Source organism: Sinohyriopsis cumingii, chromosome 1 (assembly GCF_028554795.1).
Source record: "Sinohyriopsis cumingii isolate HCF-2022 chromosome 1, ASM2855479v2, whole genome shotgun sequence".
Classification (NCBI taxonomy): Eukaryota; Metazoa; Mollusca; class Bivalvia; order Unionida; family Unionidae; genus Sinohyriopsis; species Sinohyriopsis cumingii.
The window spans coordinates 38444225-38464977 of NC_142961.1; the positions used below are offsets into that span (position 1 = coordinate 38444225).

General features: G+C 41.7%; 1 protein-coding gene across 1 annotated transcript in view; it reads left to right on the forward strand.

Moving 5' to 3' along the window:
• The first annotated feature begins 2435 nt into the window (after nucleotides 1-2435).
• The window catches only part of LOC149806737 (ubiquitin thioesterase OTU1-like), a 45980-nt gene continuing 27662 nt past the window's right edge, over nucleotides 2436-20753 (forward strand). Inside the window, exon 1 of the mRNA XM_089957024.1 lies at nucleotides 2436-2520. The gene's annotated coding sequence lies outside the window, so the exon portion shown is untranslated. The remainder of the gene's footprint in view (nucleotides 2521-20753) is intronic.

Here is a 20753-nt window from a genome sequence, read left to right on the forward strand (position 1 = left end):
TTTAACAATTAACAATGTTCGGCTAGCCTTTAGTTTAACTACCTGCTCGTCACATCAAAGTGCAAGAACATCACCTCCCCCCTCTTCTCTCTCTCTCTCTCTCTCTCTCTCTCTCTCTCTCGCGTGCGCACACAGAGCCAAAAAACGCGCGCACACCAAGTCATGAAAAGTCGCCACAGCTTTGTGAGCATTAAGAGTACTACAGAATAAATAATATATACAAGTGCTGTATTATTTGTTACTGACTTTTGCACGTGAAACGTACTCTGCTTACTTTTAACGGCACATTTGGTGTTATGTTTAATATAATGCGCAAATGTATTCCCAAAAAGCATTTTATTTCAACAGTGTAGGTTATGAATACATTTTCAGAAACATTTTCGATAATCTTTCCAAGCAGCATGATAAACCAATGTTTCTCTTATAGGTACGGCAACAAATCGCATACTCTTTAATCATAATTTCTTTCCTTTTTACACTAAAATAATATCAAACAATAAATTGTAAAACTTGTGAACATATGTTTGTACAATGACAATTTCTTAATATCAGGGACTGAAACGCATTTGTTCTTCACTGAAGATTACTTTTCAGCGACGATATTACGAGCTTATTCAGATAATGTGAAATAATTTTAAGTTTCGTCTTAGATTTAAATGTGACAGTTACTACAGTTGTTTAAGATACGTTATTTTTCATTATTTTCCAGGTAGGTTGAGCAGTTCAAATCTTCTTATAAGCAAATAAAATTCCAATTTCACGTGAGAAAGTGGCGTTGTTCTGTATACAACCCAAATAAAACAACTGTAATATTGTAAAATCTGGAAATACCAATTTAGAAACAGTGCATTCATGTCTGTGCAAAATATAAATGTTTTACTTTATTTTATTGAGAAATAAAGCAATTGCAAACAGTAAAAAAATCGTTGCATGTGCAATATTATATACGAATATTCGGCAAATCTTGCTGACCTCGTATTAATTATAATAAAGAAACTTATAACATAACGATGATGGCAATGATATATCTGTTTAAAGATGATACATATTTTTCTAATCTTTTTTTAAAAATCTTTGTTAAATTAAATGAAATTGGCGTCTTATCATAATTTTGACATAGTTCATTACAATATGTCCATATCATAGGTCTGTCTTCAGCTAATCTTGCTGACCTCGTCTTCATTAAATTAAAAAAAATATAACGTCACGAAAATCGTATTGTTATCTTTGTTAAAAGATTTAGAGAATGATGATGTAAGTTTTCTTCCCCATGTTTAAAGGAATGACCGTTTGATCAATGCCGTTGTAACTGTCTGTTTAATACATAGTTTGATAGACATTCCCTCAGTTAATTTAAATGAAAACAATAATAGCGAGAAATCGGACCATCCAATTGCCAAACCTCTTTAATCAATACCGCTATAATTAATGTAGTTTTGTTGTCATTTTCAAGTTTACTGACTTTAATGCCTTTCTTGACTATGTTGACATTAAAAAAAAAACTTTGTGATATTTGGTTACGTGGAAGTGTTATGATATTATAAATGTGTTAATATAATAACATTTATATTAAGAAATCAAGTATTTAATAGAGTTAATAGTGCTTTAAATGAAATATTTACATTCTTAATATCTGCAAAAGTTCAAAGGTTGGAATGAACATAAAATAAATTGGTTGACTGGTTCGAGATTTTACTCTCAATAGAAAAATTCAACAATAGCAATAAGGAGAGTTTTAATATTGTGTTACTCACCAATAACTCTTTAGACACAATTTATTTGATAAATATAATGCGAATAAAACCATAATGTCAAGGTGAAAATTATGTACCTTACTTTTGATAGATTCGAAAGTTGAGCAATATTGGTTTCATTCATGCAAGTTTCAAAATATTTTTCAAAGATAATAACTTAAAGAATAATTATATGCTTTTGCGTCTTCTTCTGGCTTGTTTTGTTGTTCTGTTTGTTTTTATTGTAACAGTGGATATTTATTTTAAAGAAAAAAGATTTAAATGCAATATATCATGTCTATATAGTTGTGATTTTCGCTAGAAATTTATGACCAACTATGTGACGTAAATTTAAGACCTGGACATCAACCTTTTACATTTACTTATTATGTTTGCAAAAACAGTAATAGCTACAAAAGTATTGATACATGTGAGTTCCATTAGGTTTCTTATAATATTATATTTCACATGGTCGGAATGTTTCGTAATTTGGTCCGGAACAGGCAGCATTCGTTCAAAACATTGAGAGAGAGAGAGAGAGAGAGAGAGAGAGAGAGAGAGAGAGAGAGAGAGAGACTTACGTTCCATCATTCTAACTAAATCAATGAGAACATATATATTAAACAAGAAATTGAATGTCCATATCAACCATATACACCATGAACATAGGATGTAATGTTTAATAGTATAATTTTATATGATCACAATTTTTGAATTATTATTTCGGAATAGTGTCCCTTTAAGATTTCAGGTCCCAACATTGTCCCGTGGATTGTGTTTACAGAAAGTAAGTCGTTATTTATATATTTTTTCTGCCATAGTGAATATATATGACAGGTAGAATTCTGCTTTCAGAGATAGCTGAGTATCGAATTGATACCGAAGACTTTTGAGCACAAGCTGATAGGCCTACAATGCCAGTGGTTATTTCAAGACGAATAGCGTCCCGTTATAGACTTCAAGCCTTAAATATTTTAGATGTTCCACTGTTATTTATACTAACAGGTGTGCGAAGTCTTCTTATTTGTCTCTATTTTCGTGTAACATACTGCAATAATTTCAAACTGCTATAAAATTTAAACATTACAAGTACAATGACTTGACTGTAAAGAAACTCTCTCTACGCATCCTTGGCAGCATAGACACCGGTGCAAAGTCTTATTTATCTTACGAAGAAACGCCGTACTTTAGTCCCCAAATATTTATTTAGTATTACCTCTCTCTCTCTCTCTCTCTCTCTCTCTCAAACACAGATAATACAATGATCTTGATGCATTTGTGTATGCAAGCGTGTAGCAAGGCTGCAGGCATATACATTTTCGTCACGGGTAGATTATATCCGACCACCCTTGACTTCATAACTTAAGGGTTTTGTCCACAATCGGTCATTGCATCATGTTTTTTGTCCATATGGCATGTATTAGAGCACAACAGAACTATATATTATAATTAATTTTTACAGCTGGTTGAACGTAGATTATATTGCTAATAGTAGTCCTACATGTAAGACATAACACATGTTGATTTTGTTTAGGTGCTTGACGCCTACAACATAAATATCAGCGTCAGGTCTTACATGTAGGACTATGCTAATAGGTGAAATGCAAAGGACTTGATACAGCAGCTACCACTTACCGACAGCGTCATATTTCTCGCGCTCACATGCGTTCTTTTTACGTTTCTGCATAAGATAATTTTGCAAGACCAGTTTGATTCAAACTAGTGGAGAAAAATAATTTCCAGTTATAAAGGTAAGAAAAATATTACTGGTGAAATCAAGTGACTTATATTCGATTATGTCAACATCGTGGGGAGGGGGGCTTACCTTATTCGATAAATGTCACTTCCGTTTGTATGTAACCTCTTTTACAAACAATTGGATATGGGGCCTCCGATCCATGCAGACGATATTGCTATTGAAACCTTGTAAAAACTTTTATTCACCCATAAATGTATCTAGTCCGAGTTTCCTCTGACCCTTGCCACCCCATTTTTGATATTTGGACGTTTATGTTGGGGTGTAGGGTCAGAGTCAATTCTCTATCGAAAAGTTGGAATTCCCCGACACCATTTGGTGTCGGCATAGGGTAGCCTCGTACTAGCCGGCCTAGCAAACTAAAATGACCTTTCATCGAGATATACCTGCAACAAATCGAAGAAAGAGTTGCAGAAGAAACAGCCAGTTGGTAGCACGCACTTTACCAACCGTGTGACAGCCTTTTGGTAGGCTTGTTTGCTACGAGATTGAACAACAAGCTTCCCTTTTTATATCTCACCAGTGCCAAATTAAAGAGCGTCAGATTAAAGTGTGATTGTCTGTATGCGTGCGCCTTCCTACCTTTCAAAATAATTCAGCAGGTGCTCCAGTAAGTCATGATCCCCACTGTTTGACTCATCATTGTAGCCCCCCCCCGCCCCCTTCAGTCGCGGTTCAGTGACCTACTTGACCTGTTTGTAGCCGACCCCAGGAGATTATGACAGAGGAGGAACTTAATCTCGCAGTGCAGGTGTGCTCGATTCAACAACAGCTCACATATTTTTCACCTTCACGCTTGTCTCATCACCAGGTGTCAATCCACCTGTACCATGTTTCGTGAAAGGTTTCCAACGGGGTCGTTCAGACAAGGAGGCAACCCTTTTTCACGATTTAAGATGCAAAGTGGACATACTTTATGAAGTATGACACGCGTTTATCCTAGCTGTCCTACCATGAGCTCAGTGCATAGTTTTTTCTCTTCCCTTCAACTGTCATATCTCGAACGGGAGTAACACTTATACCGGTTATCACTAAACTGCTTGTTTAGTATTGTATAACAGTTAATATGTTTCCTACCGAGTCATTTCCTAAATTTGTGGGATTCTGCTTAAAACTGTGGAGAAAATAAGTACAGGTGCAGTTTCTAAAATTTATTTACATATTTAATGGTCTTAATGGTATTTCATACAAATTATAGTAGACGACGTTGTCTTTTTTTCCAAACCATTCTTGCGCCTCGCAATGGCGTCTTTAAAAATAATATAAGCAAATTAATATATTATTGTCATAATCTTTCGTTCCTGACTAAATGGATGTAGCAGAACAGGTGTAGAAAATCGTCGGTTTATTCAGTACATTGATCATTAGTACGTTTACAGAAAGCAGGAAACCGGTACTATTCAGTGCCTCATGGATGTAATCACTATCTAGCGGCCATGGACATTCATCCTGGATATCGGTATCAGACATTAGCATATTATCTGTGATCATTTTGTCATAAAGGCCTTAAAATTTTGTTAAGATGATTAATAACAGTCCGTCATCTATTATGGCCAAAGTTACTAAAAATGTAAAAAGCTTGAAACTACGTTTTTTCAAAAGCCAATTAACAGAATTTTACCGAATTTGAAAGAAAATACCCTGATATAAAGGACATTCCAATTTGTTCAAATGTTGGCGATCTACCATAAAACAAGATTGCCAGTATTAACAATAGATAAAGCCTTTAAATTACTTCTTTTCAAACAGCGTTAAACATTATTCCAGATTTGACGGATATAGTACTATGACGAAGGACATTCTGATGTGTACAAATGTTTCTAATCCAACATCACATATGGCTTTTAGCAGTTATTACTTTTTTTTTTTGGTGTTTTTTTTATTTTTAAAATAGCAAAACCTTGAAGCCACTTCATTCAAAACGCACTCAACATAATTTAGTCAGATTGGATATAAATCATACTGGCCTGGGTTTTAGTCTTGTACAAATGATGCACTTCCTCCTTCAAATATGGGTGACAGTACTAAAAATAGAAATTTGTTTAATATAGATTCTCTAGATTTTCTCAACAAAATTGGTCCAGATGTGACAGTATGCATAATTGCGTGAATGGATTTCAGATTTGTAAACGTGATACCAGTCTGCCTTCATTTATGGATACCAATGCAAACAATATATTTAAATAGCTTTTCATTAAGTGTCCGATATAGATCTGTTTGATACCATGATTTTGCCGCTTTTTCCTATGAATTATTTCACGAAACTTCCGGCTACCGTTCTTTTTTAGTGGCAGTCTTTTTCTGTAAAGATGCTGCATGTCAGAGTTCTATTCATTTAATAGGTGGTTTTGTGCGGTTTCGTTATCTTGCTGATCTTTTTACCACTTTGGATGCCATATTTCTGATCCGATTTTGATCAGACTTCGAATATATATATATGTAATATCACCGTCATCTTTTACAGATTCATTAATAATAATAATAATAATAATAATGAGGACTTTGTATAGCGCCTAATCTTTAGAAGCTCTAAGCGCTTTACAACACTAGACAACACCTATAAGATAAAAAAAATATAATAATATTATTACAAAAACAAACACCATGAAATTAGAAAAACATTAAAAAATAAAAAATAAAAAAATATGCTGAGAATATTTCAGGTAGGAAACATTATTAGGTCTAAGAGTTTGTTCTTGCAGTCGAAATAAGTGAGTTTTGAGAGCCCTCTTGAATGTGATTACTGTGTCTTTGTGTCTAAGTTCAGTGGGCAATTGTACTGAGTTAATCGTGCATCCGGTTGACTGAGAGTAGTGAATAGGGATAGTATAGCGTCAATGGGACTTATCATTAAAAAGACCCTTGGGAACATATAGCGTCAAGGGAAATTTAACATGGAGAAAAATCGTGGGAACATATAGCGTCAAGGGAAATTAACATGGAGAAAAATCGTGGGACTGTTGAGCGTCAAGGGGAATTTAAACAGGGTGGGACTGTATAGCGTCATGGGATTTTTTTATAAAAAAAATTTAAAAAAAGGGGTAGGCAATGGAAAGGCTATCTCTTTTCGAGAAATATGACTGGCCCTGAAAAGGGCCTTTGGTTTATGTTAATATGCCCTTAAAATAAAGGGCATTTGCGACATCTTCTTTTCCTCAAACTTCGTCTTACAGCAGGGCCATACATCAGAGTCCTCTTGAGGCAACCTTGTCTCTCTATATAGACTCTTCTTATCCACAGGCTGCTGTTGGTCCTGTGGACAACGGTCCACTTGGATCGGACATACATGAGCATGTCCGTCCTGAACATCATTGTTGACACAAGGGTTGAAGATTCAACGTCTGTCCACATGTTGAGGCTCCGAGAATAGGTGAATCAATGCAGTGAACGGCGCTTATTTATAGGGACAGGAAGGATTGAAACGGATTGAGTTCATTCACCAATCCGAACACGCGTTACAGAATTCAGTCAGCCCGCATCCAATCCGAAGAGAGTAGTCTGTGACGTCACGTAGTCTATATAGATTCGCTAGCGCTTGTGTGCAGTCAATCTATGCGACAGTGATTCAACATGACGGAAACTCAGAAAACGATCCATTGGGGTGCACCAGCAGGGGAGACTGCCCAAGGGAACTCGGACTTACTTTCAGAAGAGGTGAATTGGGATTTTGTGGATTTTCTCTCCTCGCAAGAATTTGTTCCGGAACCTTCGTTACCTTCTTCATTACCGCAAGTGGAAAATTTTAGACAGAGACAGAAAGAAGAATTGGAGAAATTTATACAACGACAAAAGGAAGCGGAACAGGCTTTTCTCCTACAGCAACAGCAACAAGAAGAAGAGGTAAGAAAAAAACAACAGCAGCAACAGCAAGAAGAAGTAGCAGCAAAGAAACAAGAGGGTGAAAATCAAACGGTCACGGTACTGTTGGACATTTTAGCGGAGTTAAGAAGTCTGAAACAAATGTATCAGACTTCTTTATCACGACCGAAGAGAATACGACCTTCCCGAGCTAAACACGTCAACCCTGGGACTAAGCCTACCGTACCACCCTTAGTGATTTCAACCCAATCATTATCAACATTACGCAGTCCAGAAGTAGGCCATGGCCGTGGCAAAGGCATAAGGCAGTTAAAGTTGATTGCTTAAACTCACCCTTTCACCATGAAGAAAAAAGGCCCTTTTCAGGGCCACCCACATTTCTCGAAAAGAAATACAATTTCAATTTGCCAATAACTCAAAAAAAAAAATAAACCCCACCCATTTTACCCTTATAGTACGTGTCTGTGTATGAGTGCGTGAGTACGTTCTTATTTTAAAATCACAACTCAAAGACACTTACCTTATATCATTCATTTATTCTTTTCTCCATTTTTTACAATCCAATTCACAACACATCACTTTAATAAAAAGTTCATTGACTTCTTCTTTCTCCTTGTTTAGTCTCTCTGGTTTTTGAATTTCTTCACCGTCTTTTCCTCATTTTCTTCCCTTCTTCTTTTCTTCTTCTCCTGTTTCTTTGCCTCTTGTAAATAGAATTGTCTTTTTTCTTCCTCTTCTTCCTCTAAAGAATCCCTCTCTTCTTTCGAAGAATCCCTCTCTTCTTCTGAAGAATCCTTCTTTTCTTCTGACTCCTCTTGTTTCTTTTTTGGGCAATCTGGAGACCAATGTCCTTTTTCTTTACAATAATAACAGGTATCTTGACTTTTGTCTTTTTTACTCCCTGTTTTTGTTCTTTTTTGACGGTCTGGACACTCTGAAGACCAATGCCCTTTCTTCTGACAGATATAGCAAGTATCTTGACTTTTATCTCTAAAGGAAGGAGAGTAGTCCGTAGGCTGGTCTGAAGAGAATTTTCTAATGACCCCTCGCAAAGCTCTGACGAAACGTTCCATCTGGTTAGTCTCTTCCATCGTTGTACTCGGCTTGAGAGTGAAATGAATAGTGAAAGGATAAGACACACACCCTTTTATATATGCTGGTCTGCCATGACTATAAAGTAGCTCATGGTGTTTGAACTTGAGTCATTTGACTTTTTGCTTTCAAGATGAAACGATCCCATTCATTCGAGAAGAAAGAAGAAGAAAGAAGTAAGAGGCAGAAACGTGATCTATCGCCTCGTACCAGGGCTGAAATCTTGGCACAAATTCATGCCAGTGATTTTGAAGAGGACATGAGTGAACCAGAATCCGAACCCTCTAAACCAAGTTCACCACCCTTTGTCAACCCTGAAAAGTACTATTCCATTCGAGAGACGGAAAAGCGCTCCTCTAGAAAATTTAGAACCACGGCTTACAAATACACGGTGAAGTTTAAAGATTTCAAGGCTGAAGTACCGTTAGAGAAAGCAGAAGGGTTCATCACTGAGGTGTGGGATTCTTTGCTCACTGCACTCAAGCAACAATGTCAACCCAAAGAAGACGATCGCTTGAGACTTTCCATACAACACGACGGTTTGAAATCCCCTGTTTGGATCGAGTTTAGCACCCCTGCAGAATTGACCGCTTCCAAAGTCATGGACAAGATTCAACATGTGCAACAATCTAATGACCAGTTTGACATCACCGATGGAAAAGCCACATTGGACACGACCCACGTCTCTCCTCCTCAAGGGACCGGACGCAAAAAGATGTTATTGGTGAACGACCTTCGCAGCATTAAGCGTAGCCTTGTCCAAATTCACAATCCTCATGACCAGATGTGTTTAGCCCGTGCCATCGTGGTGGGACGAACCTATGCCAACAAGAACGACACGCTAGAATGGAAAAGAACCTGGAAAACTATTCAACAATCGGACCGAGCCAAACAACGAAATGAAGCAGAACTCCTGTTGCAACAAGCTGGCCTGTCCAAAGATACACCCTGTGGCATTCCTGAGATGCAAAAATTGCAAGATGCCCTAGCTCCACGATACACCTTGAAAGTGCACCCTCAAGAAGTGCGCGGGCCTCTGTTGTTTCGAGGGCAAGATTTTAAGGACGGAAAATACATTCATGTTTATCATCACGATGACCATTTCGATACGATTACCAGTATCACCGGATTCCTGGGATACGGTTATTACTGTGAGAAATGTGACTATGGTTATAATAATCGAGAGCAACACAAGCATTGTGGATTGAAATGCTCAGGATGTTTGGCCTCTTCACCCTGTCTGAGCGAAGAACCAGTGCCTTGTTCAACTTGTCTGCGCACGTTTGTCAGCCCTACCTGTTACCAACAACATCTGAAAACGCAAGGTTCACAGAAGAAATGTGCTTGTCAACTCCTGAGATTGTGCCCTACGTGTGAACAAGTCATATGTACCAATGCTGCCAAGGCACACGTATGTCGAGGAAAGAAAAAATGTCACATTTGTCACCACATCGTGGACTTGGAACACCAATGTTACGTGCAAAAATACCAACCCCCACCAGAGAAAGAGGATGGTCACAAGAAGAAAGGCAATTTCATCTTTTTCGATTTCGAATGCATGCAAGAAACCGGCATTCACATTCCTAATTTTTGCGTGGCTCATCGAGCGTGCGAGAAGTGCATTCAAGAACCTATCTTCAGTCATTGCCCTCACTGCAGCAAGATTCCCGGAGGGCGTGAAAAAATCTTTCGGGGACCGAACACGTTAGCCGATTTTGCCCAATGGCTCTTAGACCCCATCGACAAGACGTGGAGCCATGAGGACATCGAACGTTACGGAGATTGTCATCGTCATGCCACGGTGATGGCTCACAATTTCTCCGGATACGATGGACAGTTTCTTTTGAGGTACTATACGGAACAAGCCACCGAGCGTCCTAAAGTGACTTTGAACGGAGCCAAAATCATTTTCATGCAAGTGGGACAAGTGCAGTTTAAAGATTCGATGAGCTATTTGGCCATGCCTTTGAGTCGAATGCCTAAAACGTTTGGAATGACAGAAATGGCTAAAGGGTACTTTCCACACTTTTTCAATACGGAAGCCAATCAACACGCCGTTCTACCCCATTTACCTGAGGCTCACTATTACGACCCCGACAACATGCGTACCGAACAACGAGAAGCTTTCTACGCTTGGTACCAGGCTCACGCCTCGGACCCTTTCGACTTTCAGGAAGAAATGCTAAAGTATTGTCGTTCCGACGTGGACATTTTACGGCGTTGCTGTGGAAAATTTCGAGAACTGTTCATGGAACACGGAGGGGTCGATCCTTTGAAAGAAGCTTGCACCATTGCCAAAGCGTGTTCCTTAGTGTATCGACAACGATTCATGCCTGAAAAGACCGTGGCTGTCATCAGCCCTCAAACGACCCACTATGTCAAACGTCAATACTCGGTCAAAGCCCTACGCTGGTTACATTACTTGTGCGACAAGGAAGACAAGTGGATTCAGCATGCCCGCAACGGAGGGGGCGAAAAGACCATCGGAACGTATTCGGTCGATGGCTGGGACTTAGAAAACCCCAAGATCGTGTACGAGTTTAACGGTTGCTTATTTCACGGATGTCCCGTCTGTTACCCTGACCGTGGCACTAAAAATCAGTTTTTGCAACGAACCATGGAAGACTTGTACCAGGACACTTGTCAGCGACGCCTAAAGTTAGAACAGGAAGGATACCAAGTGGTGGAAATGTGGGAACACGAGTACGATCACCGTATGAAAACCGATCCCGAGTTTAAACGCCTGGTGGAAAGTTACCAGTTCATGGACCAGCTGAACCCGAGGGATAGTTTGTACGGAGGAAGGACCAATGCCACCTGTTTGCTGTACCAAGCCGACGAAGAGAAAGGAGAAGAAATCAAATACTTGGACGTGTGTTCGCTGTATCCCTACGTGTGCAAATATTGTCGCTTTCCTGTAGGGCACCCGCAATTGTTAACGGAACACATCGACCTGGTCAACATTCGACAATACGAAGGCTTGATCAAGTGCAAAGTTTTGCCTCCCACGAACCTATACCATCCCGTCTTACCTCACCATTGTCAAGGCAAACTGATGTTTCCCTTGTGCCGTACTTGTGCCGAAACGTGCAACCAAGATCAGCCTTGTCAGCACAGCCAGGAAGAACGGGCCTTGACGGGAACCTGGGTCAGCGTAGAATTGTTCAAAGCTATGGACATGGGATACCAACTGTTAGAAGTGTACGAAATTTGCCACTTTCCCAAGACACAACAGTACCGCAAGGGTGACCCTACTCAGAAAGGCATTTTCGCAGACTACGTGGATGCCTTTTTGAAACTGAAGCAAGAAGCCAGCGGCTATCCTTCCTGGTGTCACACTCCCGAAGACCAAATACAATTCAAAGAGAAATACTACGAACAAGAAGGCATCACTTTAGACCACATCGAGAAAAACGAAGGCAGGCGATCGTTTGCCAAAGTGATGTTAAATTGCTTGTGGGGTAAAATGGCACAACGACCGTGTTTACCCAAGACGGAATATTTGACAGAACCTTCCCGCTACTTCCAGATGATTCACGACAAAACCAAATACATGAAACACGTGGACGTCGTTCGAGAGAATTTGATCTTGGTCAATTACGAAGAAGATCTGGACTTTGTACAAGACGACCCTTTTGGAAATGTCATCATTGCGGCTTACGTGACAGCCCATGCTCGCTTAAAATTGTACGAAGCTTTAGAACTGTTAGAAGAACGTGTCCTGTACTTTGACACGGACAGTTGCATTTACATCCATCACCCGATTCAACATCACCCTAACATCGAAGGAGACCGTTTAGGAGCCTGGACAGACGAGCATCCCGACGACAAGATTCTAAGTTTCGTCAGTGGCGGTCCCAAAAATTACGGCTACGAATACCGGGACAAACAAGGAGAAGTGCACACGACGTGCAAAGTGAAAGGACTGACTCTGAATTATCGTACCAGTCGAGTGGTCAACTTTGGGGTATTGAAAGAAGCCTTGCAATCGGGAGAGGATGGAAACTTTAAAGTGACCACCTATCAACCGAACAAGATTGTACGTTTACCCACTCACCACATCGTCAGTCGACCCTTGGAAAAAGTCTATCAAATCGTGTACCAGAAGCGAGTTCGACTTCGCAATCACTTTACGTTGCCGTACGGTCACGTCGGTATTGGTCTGTATATAAAAAAGGAACCCTAGGGAAGATCGATAGTTCATTGTGACTACCAAGACCGAGCGAACAAGATGAATACTTTGAAAGAGGCATCGTTCCAGTTTGGGGATTGTAAAAAAGTTGTATCTTCCTCTAGTGTGACTAATACTGGATGGATAAGACCCATGCATTGCGACGGAAAATGTCCGGAAGGAAACTGCGATTGTCCATGTGGTTACCATTGTAATTGCGTAACGGAGTTTGCAGACGAGTGCGATTGTGAGCCTTGCGATGGGACCGATGCTGTACGTTGTGACCTGAGCGATGCCGTAAAGCATCATGGGAACTTTAGTGCCCCTACCCCTATCATGGAAAGCGATGCTGTGCGTGTCAGACCTGTGGGATGCGAAAGTGATGCCGCTCGTCCTCTTGGACATTTTACTGGGTTTCGTTTTAAAGGGGAATGTTCACCTTCACGTCTACCCCCCTACGGATGTCATCCAGCCCTGAGCAAACTCCTACCCATGTCACTCAACCCTCATCGAAACGAACCTGTGAAAGACGAATATTCGTTCCCTGTGCGTTTGTCGGAATACTGCGACTTTGAAAATCGTCTTCAATCGTTCAAAGGAAAATGGCCTAAGTATCTGGGAGGACCGACCCCCGAAGAATTAGCCAGAGCCGGATTTTTCTACTTGGGCGAAGGAGATAAAGTCAAGTGCTTCAGTTGCGGTGTGTCACTTCACCACTGGGAACCGCAAGATTCGGCCTACGTTGAACATGCTCGATGGTCACCGAATTGTCATTACTTACCTTTAGTGGGACCGAGACATTGAAGTAACTTCTTACCATAATAATCTGTTCATGAATACTTTACAAGAGAACATTCGTGCTTTGCCTGTGGAGTTGAGAGAACGCATTTACCGAGAGCTGGTCAAAATACAAGTGAAACGTAAAGAACAATTGCATCCGTTACGTCACCGGTGTTTGAACCACTGGTACCTTCAGGCTATACAAGGACTGATTGAGTTGAAAGTGTTCCATTGGACAGACATTGATCAACGACCTCCTGGTTATAAAAAGGAATGGTTTGGTATTGACGATTCTATCTACTACATTGTAAACGTACTGCATCGAATTCCAGAGGAAGAGTTAACGAATTACCAACATCTTTCACGCAATGTCAACTTAGTGAAAGAGGAAACTTCTGAACGAATTGTAATGTGTAGATTAGTGGTGAAACGATTTAGATTCGACAGTGAATTAAAACCATGTTTGTGCAAACAGTACATTTCTTGTGTCAGACCAAGGAGGATTTAGTATGACCTATTCATGGATACTTTGCTAGAGAACATTCGTGCCTTGCCTGTGGAATTGAGAGAATGCATTTACCGAGAGCTGGTCAAAATACAAGTCAAACGTAAAGAACAATTGCATCCGATACGTCACCAGATCTTTAACCATTGGTACCTGAATGGTATAAGAGAACTGATTCGTCAGAAATTCTTTCAATGGTCAGACATTGTTCAAAACTTTGAGGTCGCTAATGATCGACATGTTCATGATTATGGTTACTTCGAGATTCACCTAGTGCAACGCATTGAGGAAGACAAGTTAAAGGATTACAAACATATTTTACGTGGAATCTGCTTAGCGGAAGAGGAAACACCTAAACGAACTCTGACGTTTCGGTTACAGTATGCAAGATTTAGATTCCCTACTGGAGAACGAAGATCTCTGGCTAGAAAGTACGTGTATTGCATCCAAAAAAAAGAGAATATAAAAACAGGCTGCCATGCCACGGTTTATGTCACATGTCATCCAACAGATTCCGTGGAAGGAACTCAATGACCATATCCAACCGTGGATCATTACCATCAATTATTACAAGAACTGTATCCATTCAATTTGGGACGACAAGTGGTGTGTGTCTTAGTGACTTGTTTTCTGGGATTTCGTTTACCAGCCGATTCTTTGTGGACTCTTTACGATCAGTACTTACCACCTCCATGGCCTTAAATGGTCACGAAAAACTCCTTTTGCTCAAAGCCTTGCGGTTTCATCTGGATACTTCTCGACCTCAACAGGAAAAAAAGATTCGTCAACTTTTAGCTACCCAAGACGTGTATGACGATGTGTGTGTAGCTTGTGACTTACACCCTCATTGGACAGATGTTCGTGACTGGAAAAAGGGGGGTTTTGAGGCTTGGACCCAAGAAGTGGCCCAGTATGCACAAGAGTTGTTCAAGGAAAAAAGTTACTTTTCAACCTGTGTTAGTGACGGTGCCAGAAGAACCCGTCACCGAGAACAACCACTCGCTTCAGGACAGGACTGTCATGGACATTCCTGAAAGGTCATTCCGGGAGGACACTTGTGTGACAATACCTCATGTAGAGACTGTAAGAACATTACACACTGTCCCTAGGACATCTTCGTTACCTAAAACATGTTGTACAGACACTTGTTTATATTCCACTTTGATCGCTTTGCTGTGTTTTATATTCCTGTACATCACTATTTGGGTTGTATGTATTTTTGTCTTTCGTGTTCATATTTGAAACATTCAATAAACGTGTTCTGAAAAAAGTATATAAACTCTTGTCTTGTTTGTTTTTCGTGTCACAAGTGACATTTCTCACACCATGGCTACCTCTGCTGTCTCTGCTCCCTCTTCCTCTACTGTCAAAGTCATCGACGAACACTTAGATCGTGCCAGTTGGGAGGCTTTGTATCTTCGCCATCCCTTTAACATGCTCATTGCTGGACCTAGCGGTTCAGGCAAAACCGAATTCGTCAAACGTTTGATCGAACATAAACATCATTTGATCGATCGGCCACCTCAACGGATCGTGTGGTGTTACAAAGAGTGGCAATCGGCGTACAGCCTTTTGCGAGAAAGTCAAGGCGATTCCATCGTGTTTGTGGAAGGCATTCCTAAAGAAGACGACGGCATCGTCTCTGACTCCCGTCAAACCCATTTGGTCATTTTCGACGACATGTTAGGAGAAGACGAAGAAGAAATTAAATTGTGGTTCACGCGCAAAGGGCATCACCGTAATGCCAGTGTCGTTTACATCACCCAAAATTTGTTTCAACAAAGTAAAGCCCATCGCACCATCAGTCTCAATGCACATTACGTGGTCTTGTTTAAAAGCCCTCGAGATAAATCGCAAGTGCAAGTCTTAGCCAAACAGTTAGGAACGCCTTGGCTGACTCAGGCGTACGACGATGCCACTCAAACGCCACACGCCTATTTACTCGTCGATTTGAAACCTACGACTCCCGAGGATTTGCGATTTCGTACCCACTTGTTTCACCACTGGTGCCAAGACGGAGGACCTGTCCTGTACACGTCTCCGTCCTCGACTTCATTTCACTCCCCATGAAAAAAATCTATAAAAACCTCAGACCCTTTTTCGTCTGTCTCACACAGTGTGAACATGACGTCCCTTCAGTCGCATCTTCCCGTCAAATTGATTCGTGCCTTGTATGGCATCAGTCGAGAAAAAGATCCACAAACACGAGCTCGTGTCTTAGAAGCTAGTCTCAAAGAAGTCTTACGATGGTTCACGGTGACGGCACGTCAATTACTCCAAGGAATCATTCAGATTCCTCATCAAACCAAACGCTTTTTCGATCGAAACAAAGTCGCTTTGGTCCAACTGGCCGATCCCCGCATCGACACTCAAACCAAAAAACAAATCATTTTGAAACCTGGAGGGAGCGGTACTCTAGGAGGGGTCATTATTCGCTCACTCTTAAGATGGGATCCTAATGCCCCCAAAGTTATCCCCAAGACAAAAGTCCAACGAAGCCCCAAGAAGAAAAAGAAAAAGACCAGGTCCCCAAGAAGAATAACTTCTCCAGTGGCAGGACCCTCCTCTTACCAAACATCACCCCGGAAAAAGAAAAAAAGTCCCCAAAAAAAGAAACAGAGAAAAAGTCCTCAGAAAAAGAAAAGTCCACAGAAGAAAACTAGTCGCAAGAGAGGCACTTCGGCCAGGACGCAACCTTACACTCGCAAACCACGACCGCCCACAGCGGTGACTGCGTCTCCGGCAGCCTCACGTTTGTCCACTTCTCCGTTGATGTCACCAGGAACTGAAGAGTACTTGGAGACGTTGATCACACCAAGAACTTCTCCGTTGATGACCCCCAAAAGAACTTCCCCAGTGGCAGGACCTTCCAATTTAGCGGCAGTGGCTGCTGCTCACAAAGTACCTTCTCCCAAAATCAAAGTCCATGAAAGATCGGGCATGTTGCAAAGTTTACTGGATTTGTCCAAGCAAGAACTGGCTCGATTTAGTCCGTTACGTACCCCTGCACGACGTGTCATGCCTGTCCTCAAACTGATACGCCGTAAAGACAATCAGTGGCGACGTGTTCCAGTATAAAAAAGGCCTGTGACCGAGTAGGGTATCAGTGTTTTTAGGTGCTCCTAAAGACTCAAAGATGTCACCCTCCAGAAAACCCCAAGGAAAGAAAAGGAAAGGACTGCCACCACGTTTAGCCAAACATGGGGACATGTTATCTGTCCTGTCCAAAGCTTCTCCACCCCTACGAAAAAAACTCATTCAAACGGCCTCCAAAGAGGTCATCGATACCGTGTGCGAATGTTGTTTGAACGTTTTGAAAGGCACGATCCCTTTGTCCAAACATCAGAAACAATGCTTAGGCAAACATCGTCACGTTCTTCGGAAAATGGTTCAAAAGAAAATTCCCATTCGTCAAAAAAAGAAGATGTTGGTCCAACGTGGAGGCATTTTACCTCTCTTGTTAGGCCCCATACTGAAAGGAGTCTTGGGAACCATGTTGGGAGGACTGGTGGGAGCAAGATAAAAAGGCCTTCGGAAGTCCCAAGATCTCAGAATCGACCCCTGACAACCCCATGGAAGGACGAAAACTAGCTTTAGTGCCTTACAAACGATGGATGGAATACCATCGGTGGCAAGAACAACGCACCCCGCATTTACCTCCCAATCCCAATTTGAGCGAGATGTCCCAGTTACAACACGAATTGCAGTCCTTGATGGATCGCCAAGATTTGTCCGAAACAGAAAAATCGCAAAAGTACGGTCAACTCTTGCAACGACTGCAACTCTTTCACCAGAAAGCTTTAGACGAAACAGCTCTACCCACTTTGAAAGATTTTAAGACCTTGATGAAAAGTCCAACACCATCACCAGTACCAGTACCGGTACCAGTGGTCAAGACAGAAAAAGGAAAAGAAGAAGAAGAAGAAGGGTTTCAAACTCCACCAGAAAAAGTACGCAAGTTAACAACACCACCTACCTCCAGAATTGGATGGATTAAAAAGATGATGGCCACCCCTTCTTCATCACAAGAGAAAAAGAAAGTGAAGACAGAAGTGAAGACAGAAGTGAAACAAGAACCGATATCCCCCGCTCAAACATCCTTGTCCTCTTCGACACCTATTGCTGGCCGCACACGCAAAGCCTTGCAATCCAAGAAAATACCCCAAGAGAAAAAGAGTAGCCTCTTCCAAGAGTGGATGCCTTATTAACACACCAACCAACACAAAAAAAATGGAAAAAGTCTTAGCCAGCATTTACTACGATCCCTCGCATCCTGCAGGTTACGCAGGAGTTCAAGTTTGCCAGAAGTCGCACCCGAGTGGAAGGCATCGATCATCAATGGCAAGCCGATTTAGCCGATGTCTCTCATTTGGCCAGCTACAATCGTGGCTACAAATATTTGTTTTGTGTCATCGACGTCTTTTCCAAATTTGCCTGGGTCGTGCCCTTGACTTCCAAATCGAGCAGCGAGTTAGTGCGAGCCCTGCAACGGGTGTTGAAACAAAGCGGTCGTCACCCTCTTCGATGGCAAACGGACAAAGGCACCGAATTTCTGAACCAAGCTTTCCAAAAAGAATTAAAGAAACGTGACATTCATTTTTTTACCACCGAGAATCCCGAAACCAAAGCCAGCATCGTGGAACGTTTTCAACGCACTTTGAAAGAACGCATGTGGAAATATTTTACGCATCACCACACTCTGAAGTACATCGACATCTTACCGCACCTGGTGCAAGCGTACAACCAATCTTACCATCGAAGCATCGGACGTGCCCCGCAAGACGTGACTCCCGACAACGAAGTGCTGGTGTTTGAGCGCCTGTTCGGTACGTCCCCGACGAGGGCTGTCCCCAAGAAAAGTGGAGAGTTGGCCGTAGGAGATTGGGTGCGCATTGGCAAAACCAAACGCACTTTCGACAAAGGTTACTTACCTAACTGGACGACCGAATTGTTTCGCGTCACTGGACGAGTGCATGGCCGTCATCCTGCCGTCTATAAATTGGAAGACATGAACGGAGAAGTGCTCAAAGGAACGTTTTATTTGCCCGAGTTACAACGTGTCACCAAAAAAGAAGACGACGTGTACGACATCGAAAGCATTCTCGAACGCAGAACCCGTAAAGTGGGCAAACGACGTGTCAAAGAAGTCAAAGTACGTTGGAAAGGATATCCACCCAGTTTCGATTCTTGGATCGACGCTTCGCAAGTCATCGACTATAAAAAGAAGAAGTGACCATCATGCCCTTTCACACATCAGACGCAGCTACGTCGACCACTCCTTCTTCCCCTAGTTCTTCTGTGCAAGATTTACAAAAACAACCCTTGTGGGTGTGGTGCGGAGAACGTGTGCCTAAAACGCAAATCGTCTTTTTCTGCCAAATCTTCGTGGTGTATTGTGTCATCGGGGCAGCCATTGCCAATTTGAGTTTGCAACAAGGAGACAAACAATTGTGGATCATTTTATTGAGCAGTTGCATCGGTTACCTGCTTCCCAATCCCTCCCTGAAATTCTCCTCGAACGGGAACGTTGTGTCCAGTGCCAGTGCCAGTCACCACTCCAACAACAACCACAACCAGAACCCCATTTTGGGCGGAGACACACCTCTGACATCCACTAATATTCCCTCGGACAGCCACAGAACTCTGGAAGTATGAGTCACCAAAACCAATTTTACTTAACCTTACCCAGTGACAGTTCCATGGAGGTGTTTCCCAACAACACGTTGTGCTGTTACACGGCCAAATTACCTCAAGCCATCCCCTTAGATCACGAAGCCCATTGGGAAGTGGCTTTAGTGGAAATGATTCACCCAACCCAAGTCCACAATGTCCTTCCCAATCAAAATTATTTTAAGGTAGAAGTTCATGACAAACAATTGCAAGATGAGTTGGATAAGATTGGCACATATAGCAATAGAACCTATGATGACAAAACTAAAACGTGGACCTACAACTTGTCCATTCTCCCAGGCTATTATTTCAGTGGTCATCATTTGGTCAGCGCCATAGCCTCCAAGTTTAATGGCGTGTTCCATAAAGCTTTGGGGAATGTCCAAAAAAGTGTCACCCTGGAATACCACAAAATAGCTCGTCGCTTTCTGATGAAATTTTCTGAGGGGTCCAAAAAATTCATGTCTTTCTTATTTTGTCCTGAATTGTTTGACATATTGGGCGGTGACACGGAGATGAGGAAGATAGGAGAACAAAAAAAAAAACCCCGAATTACCAGTCATTTATGACAACGACTCTTTTGCCAAGTATTTTCGTTTCCCGGTAGAACTGAACCAAGGACTGAATTTGATCTTCGTGTACTCCGATGTGGTGGAATACAACGTGGTGGGACACACCTCCGTGCCGTTACTGCGTGTCATTCCTTTCAAAGTGAATTCTGCCACGAACGCTGACGAGGAAGGTGGAAACACTTATCACGTCCACCGCGAATTTGTCCATCCTCACTATTTACCTGTCAGCAAGTCGTATTTGGACACGGTCAACATTACTATAAAAGGAGATTTGGGACAAAATATTCCATTCACCAAAGGAAAAGTCACGGTGAAACTCCATTTTCGAAAACGGTTCTCTCACGACTCGTAAGTAAGTCATGTATCCAGTGTACCGAGGGGTGGTTCGACAGCGAGGACACGGTTTAGGAGACATGTTAAAATCGGCCTTTCGTTCGGTGGTTCCGGTGTTGAAACCGATGGTGACACGCGGATTGCACGCCTTGAAAGATGCGGCACTGACGCAAGGCAAAGAATTTCTCCAAAATGTCATCATCGACAAACAAAACCCTAAAGAAGCCTTCATGAGGGCAGGCAAAAATGTCATGCTGCAAACGGGTAAAGACATTTTAGGCCGACGAGACACACCTATAAATGCCCTGCACGCTACCGAGTC